The 7,500-nt window shown below is 37.5% G+C and overlaps 1 pseudogene; it reads right to left on the bottom strand.

Moving 5' to 3' along the window:
• Nucleotides 1-1,069: 1,069 nt before the first annotated feature.
• On the bottom strand, nt 1,070-1,777 carry LOC147620418 (14-3-3-like protein C pseudogene; annotated as a pseudogene).
• Between the last annotated feature and the right edge of the window lie 5,723 nt (nt 1,778-7,500).

Here is a 7,500-nt window from a genome sequence, read left to right as displayed (position 1 = left end):
ATGAGATCTTCTTAAATTCAAATTCAAAATTGCATTAGAAGATGTGAGATTTGGCTCCTCCTCATGCTTGCAGGAGGAGTGGTTATTTTGAATTAGCCCCACCTCCTTTGCCCACGTGGAGGGAGGTGGGGTTGTGGTTAATCTTGTATAGATTGTTTTTCCCAAATCATACAAAAAGAGATAGAAAAGGGGCTGTTGACATATGTGAAGATTCAAATTTATAAATTGATATTTAAATCTATAAATCTCTCTATCTCTTAAACCTATATATAAAATTTATAAAAACACACACACACACACACACACACACACACACACACACACACACACAAAAGTATATAGGTAAACATATGTATATCTATACGCTGTTAGATTCAGAAATATATATATTTCTATCCATATTTTATGAAATTTTATAAATATAAATACGGATAATTATAAATATAATTAGAGATGTGTGTATATCCACATATGTCCGTACAGCAGCCATCCACTCATTATGCTAGTTCTTCCTTTCAAACTAATGCATCAACGTACTCAAAGAGACAAAACAGTCATGGTCTCCTCTTTTTTTTAAAAAAAAACCCTTTTTGTAAAATAAAGCAAAATAATCTCACTAGGGTAAAACACTGATGTTCTCCTTTTTGTGACATGATGGCATAATATATTTTCCCAAGGGTTTCGACCAACGGGTGTCGCAAAATACAAGCGTGGCCAGCCACCAGCCCGCCGCCGCCGCCGCAAACATCTAAGGAAGTGCGGCGGCTCTTGAAGATGAGGCAATGGCACAAAACCATGTGATTTGAAACCGCTTCCTGTGTGGTTAGCAGGTACACTACCAATGAAGTAATGCCAAAGACTTTGACTGCGATCCTCACTGAGAGTGTCGAGTTAGGTAGTAGGCCACAGCTTCATCAAAATCTTATGTTGCAAGACGGTATGCCTACTTTGGTGAGTTCACGATCTCATAGTAAAAGACCAACAAGTTTAGTTTAGTGCTAAGCCAAGTCTAATTGGATGTGTTGTCGACAACAAGTCTATTAACGCGGCCGTACTGGTTGTAGTCTGATTAATACACGATGTGCAACTTCACTTCAATAGAAGTAATCAAAGTGCTATCTTTGTAAGAATCCTCACTGAGAGTGTCAAGTTAGGAAATAGCTTCATCTCAAAAGCTTGCTTTTTGTAAGATGGCATGCCTGCTCTGGTGAGTTAAAGATCTCGTATAGTGAAAGACCAAAAAGTTTAATGCTAAGCCAAGTCTAATTGGATGTGTTAGAGACAAGTCTGTTGCCGGCGTACTGGATGCAACTTGATACGATGCCAAAAATTGGTCTTCAGCTATCTTCCTTTCATCTCTGGTCTTGAACTCTGCAAGGTGTCTGTAGTAATCTCCTTTCATCTTATGGTAGAATACGACAAACTCACTAGGGCTTGATGATGGGAGCAGATGCTTCATCAACAACAATCAGAACGTCATTGGAAGATGTTGGTTAGTTCTCCCTCTACTTTTCTGCGGTAATCCTTGATGCACTTCACATTCTAATCATTTCTTTTATTCTCTTCTTTATGCTCAATGGAGGACAAGATGTGCCAGGAGAGGCACGTCGGGCACCAATGACATTCTTGTACCCTACTGAGAGCACTAGCCAATGCTTTGGATAATACCCTTTTTATGGTACTAGGGAATATGATGCCACATCTGAAACCAAAGCTTTGAGTAACACCTGGTTTAGCAGTGTCCTCTACTGTGTATACTTCTAATGCTTGGTTTCATGCTGTTAAACAATCACTAGAGCCTAGATTATCAGGATATGGCATTGTTCTTTGGTCCCAAGGCCATAGAAAAGAAATTTAAAAAATGATCCTGAGAACTTGGATTCCTCTGTGTGCCCATGAAGCCTAGAGCTTTAAAGCTCAAGGATGGCTGGCACTGTTCAAAGATCAAAACTTGGATTTGGACTAAACATCAGTATTGGTCACTGTTAATTGCACATCTTTGTCAAGAAATAGTTTCCAATGTTGCAAGTTTGCACAAGTCTTCAATGAATCTTAATCGCAGCACCAAGACTTGAATTCTGCACACTTACCTTGTGTGATTTACTAAGAGCTTTTACAAAGCTCAGTGATGCTTCCGAAGGATAATTCAATTTGTAAGAGACATTTCCACTCTTGAAGCCTTGTATGTAGATTAAGAGACACTGTGGTGTATGGAGCACACTCTTGAAGCCTTGTATGTAGATTAAGAGACCCTGTGGTGTATGGAGCACACTAGATTACACTAGTGGATTGGGTTCAATTCCCAACAAGGCTCATACTGAAATGGCTACTAAAAGCTTAGTTAAACTATTTGTATTTGTTGTCCGTTCAATCTTCTAGCAACTTGTCATCAAAGTTTTGCAATATTTATCCTTTTCTTAATCAATAAACTGTCCAACTCTCTTAGATCAAATCACATTATCAACTATTGTCATAATCTTGCATTAAGATGTACTAATCTTACTTACTTGCTTCAAGTTAAGCAAGAACACCACAATATTGCATATCTTGTGTTACACTATATAAGATTTCTCGATTTCTTTAAGTTTTAATAATTATCTCTTAAAGAAACATAATTCTTGCAAGAAATAATCAAGATTAAGAAAGTTTCAATCAAGAATCACTCACTGCTCAAGTTTGTACCAAGATCTATTGATTTTTATACTTAATCTTGTATACTTTATAATTTTACATCAAGATTCTTGAAATTTGACTATGCAGAGGAAGATTTATATAAATATGCAATTAAATTACAAACTGCATAGCAATATGCATAAAACTCCTTAATAGGATTGCAATCTGTGTATTAAACTACTCAAATCTACTTCAGAATTATTAACTGCACTGAAATCTGCATAAAATCTTCAATCTGCACCAATTCTTGGTAAGAGCTGCACCAAAATCTGCACACTAATCTTCAATATCCTCCAAAATTGCCAAGATTCCCTAGAAACTAGGCAAATATAGAAGGAAACTAAGGTTTATGACTAGATTTGATGAAAAGAAGTATTAATCAAGGAGATTTAGGAAGAAAAGTCCAAGAAAAGTACTCATAAAATTGTTGAAAATCTTAATTCAAAAATAAAAAAATCAAGATTCTCTCAAATCTATGTAGAAATTAGGGTTTTGGAATTTGTGATTTGCATATATTAAAAAATGATTATCATTAGTTCCATTTCTAATCCACTCAAAGCTAAGTCAATAGAAAATCTAAAAATTATGTAAAAGTACTAATCTATTACCATCTCATATCTCGATTGTAGGAGATTTTCTCATGCTTTGTCATTATGGCTCTATGCTCATTATCGCAAGTTGGCATTTCATGTCATGGATCACATATCTTTTGTTGACTTCACACTTACCTTTGGTACTTTGAGGCTTAGACGTCTAGATGCTCATTCACCAACTTTATGCTATGACGAGGTGGCATACTCATGCCATGGTTAGATGTTCGAGCTTAAGAGTTGGATGCTTAGCCACTTGAGGCACTTGTTCGATGAGAGGGATGTATGCCCTAGATGGTCTACGCATAGTGGCTTTATTGATTCATTTCTTGGCTACCTTGACACGGATTTTTCTGCATTGTTTGCATGAGATGATTCTTCTTTTGGGTGACTTGCATGATTGTCCTACACTCTTCAGCCATCATGATTATGTTCATGAGGATGTAGACTACCCCGAAACTGATTCAGATGATCATGCACATGGTGATATTACCACACATACACATGGTGATGACATTGACACATATGCACATGATACACATAATGATGATCTATGTGATAGTGACATGTGTGAGTTAGATCATGTGGGCATGATCTCCAGGGCAAGGATGGCATCGAGCATTGTGGGTGATGATACGCTTATGCCCACCCACCTTCGTAGGAATATTTTGGATGCATTCGATGATCTCATGAGGATCAAATAGAGGATTGAGATCACTTGATTAGTGATACATCCATTGTTACACACAAGGTTAGTGATACTTCACATGTGGGTTAACAAGATTGAGCATAACCCTGATCTTCTTGTGTTGCATATGTTAAGCTTTTCTTCTGGGGCTTACACATGTGAGTGCATTCCTGATTTAACCACTACTTCTAGTTCTCATAGATTACCTAACAATGTTTGTGTGGATATAGTTCATGTATTTCAGCAATCATGCATAGTACATTAGGGTAGTGATGCCTTTGTTGAGGTGAGGCCTCATAGGAGAGGCTAGATTATATACATGGATCATAATAATTTCTTATTTGATCATATGATGTTGATCTTGAAAGATTTGTATTTGAGATAGTCTTCTTAGATTCAGTGTTGATGGCGATTGATCTATCATGGGATAAGGTCATATAGAGGCACCCTTGATGGAGATAGACCATGTCTATGGGGATGACCTTCGAGACCTTGAGGATGCCATGGATAATTACTCGGTGGGGATGATACCACTTATCTCTCATGTGTGGATTTATTATTGATATTCAGTGATCATTATGATGATCTTAATGATCACGTTTCTACTTTGGACCATCATACACATCTAGATGGTCTTGCATATATGAGGATATGTTGATCATGTCTATATATATATATATATATATATATTGATGCAGTGGATCATGCCTTGGATTATTCCAGAGGTGTTACATGGGACGACGACATTGATTAACATTTGTTCTTGCATGATACTGACCTTGAGTTATGTTTATTTGGCTTCCATGATTGTTGACATGATCCTATGATCTTTGGAACCGAGACATTTCTCTTTGGATGTATTCTATGCCTCTTGGGGTGTATGGTATTTGATTATGTGGCATTCCATTTGAATACACATGCAACACATATTGGTTTTGGCGGCCTACATGGTGATTCATTTGTGTTAGGACCGTTCAGCATTTCAGCCCCATAAGAAGTTATGGCTTCATTTAGTGGATACCTTGGATGTCAGATTCACACTATGGTTAAGTAGACAGGCCTGTGAATTTTCCCTTCAACCCAGGAGTATTACTACATTGGTTTCAGGGATCCATGATGTATACTGCAGCTATTTATTTGACTCAAGAGAATATTTAGTTAGCCTCATCATTGATGATGGTTCCTTACACTTCACATTGCTCTATGTTTACTTGGAGCCATTGTCTTAGAGTTTACATGGCTTGAAATTCGCTTCCATCTAGTGTTTGTTTGTTTGACTTCCTCTTCAATAGCATTCCACCATCCTTTCCATTTGATTCGATGTTTATGTGATTTTAATGTGACTCACATTTCGGCATTTTGATAATCTATTTACCTTTGGCATTGATATGTTGCTAGGGTTGACTTTTTGGCTTTTGTATATAGCTCTTGTATATGTTTGTTTCTGAATGACTACCCTTTGATTTTGAGGATGAAATCATTATATAAGAAGATGATTTGTAATTTAGGAATTTTAGTATGCACATGCACTTAGGGCATGGGCCTAGACATATGGGGATTATGACATTTTTCTACATGTGGCACATGTGGCCTTGGGACTATAAAAGGCACATGGCCTATGAAACTTACCATACTTTACATACCTTTGGATGAATATACAGTTCATCTTCTAGAGCTTATGGCCCAAGCTTTCATGGCTGTGTCATGATAGACTTCCCATGTCTACGTGCTACTCCCTATGATGAGTGGATCTATGGTGGTACTCCCTTTATGAGTGGATCTATGGTGATACTTCACATGTGGGTTAACAAGATTGAGCATAACCTTGATCTTCTTGTGTTGCATATGTTAAGCTTTTCTTCTGGGGCTTACACATGTGAGTGCATTCTTGATTTAACCACTACTTCTTGTTCTCATAGATTACCTAACAATGTTTGTGTGGATATAGTTCATGTATTTTAGCAATCAGGCGTAGTACATTAGGGTAGTGATGCCTTTGTTGAGGTGAGGGCTCATAAGAGAGGCTAGATTATACACATGGATCATAATAATTTCTTATTTGATCATATGATGTTGATCTTGAGAGATTTGTATTTGAGATAGTCTTCTTAGATTCAGTGTTGATGGCGATTGATTTATCATGGGATAAGGTCATATAGAGGCACCCTCGATGGAGATAGACCATGTCTATGGGGATGACCTTTGAGACCTTGAGGATGCCATGGATAGTTACTTGGTGGGGATGATACCACTTATCTCTCATGTGCAAATTTATTATTGATATTCAATGATGATTATGATGATCTTAATGATCACGTTTCTACTTTGGACCATCATACACATCTAGATGGTCTTGCATATATGAGGATATGTTGATCATGTCTATATATATATATATATTGATGCAGTGGATCATGCCTTGGATTATTCCAGAGGTGTTACATCATGGGACGAGGACATTGATTAACATTTGATCTTGCATGATACTGACCTCGAGTTATGTTTATTTGGCTTCCATGATTGTCGACATGATCCTATGATCTTTGGAACCAAGACATTTCTCTTTGGATGTATTCTATGCCACTTAGGGTGTATGGTATTTGATTATGTGGCATTTCACATGCAACACATATTGGTTTTGGCCATGGTGATTCATTTGTGTTAGGACCATTCGGCATTTCGGCCATAAGTTATGGCTTCATTTAGTGGATACCTTGGATGTGGGATTCACACTATGGTCAAGTAGACGGGCCTGTGAATTTTCCCTTCGACCTAGGAGTATTACTACATCGGTTTCAGGGATCCATGAGAGAATATTTAGTTAGCCTCATCATTGATGATGGTTACTTACACTTCACATTTGATCCATGTTTACTTGGAGCCATTGTCTTAGAGTTTACATGGCTTGGAATTCCCTTCCAACCATCTAGTGTTTGTTTGTTTGACTTCCTCTTCAATAGCATTCCACCATCCTTTCCATTTGATTCGATGTTCATGTGATTTTGGTGTGACTCACATTTCGGCATTTTGATAATCTATTTGCCTTTGGCATTGATATGTCACTGTGGGTTGACTTTTTGGCTTTTGTATATAGCCTCTTGTATATGTTTGTTTATGAATGACCACCCTTTGATTTTGAGGATGAAATCATTATATAAGAAGATGATTTGTAATTTAGGAATTTTAGTATGCACATGCATTTAGGGCATGGGCCGCCTAGACATATGGGGATTATGACATTTTTCTACATGTGGCACATGTGGCCTTGGGACTATAAAAGGCACATGGCCTATGCAACTTACCATACTTTACATACCTTTGGATGAATATACACTTCATCTTCTGGAGCTTATGGCCCAAGCTTTCATGGCTGTGCCATGATAGACTTCCCATGTCTACGTGCTACTCCCTATGAGAGTGGATCTATGGTGGTACTCCCTTTATGAGTCTAGTTAATGAGCATAGCCAATCTTCTCAATTCCTAGATCCCTTTCTTGTAGACATTACATGTAAGATGCATTTATTTGAGAGTGAGCACAACTCACCATG

This window comes from Cibotium barometz, chromosome 31 (assembly GCF_041138505.1).
Source record: "Cibotium barometz isolate CiBa-2024 chromosome 31, ASM4113850v1, whole genome shotgun sequence".
Lineage (NCBI taxonomy): Eukaryota > Viridiplantae > Streptophyta > Polypodiopsida > Cyatheales > Cibotiaceae > Cibotium > Cibotium barometz.
The sequence above is the reverse complement of the archived record's forward strand: the minus strand, read 5'-3'. Positions and strand labels throughout refer to the sequence as shown.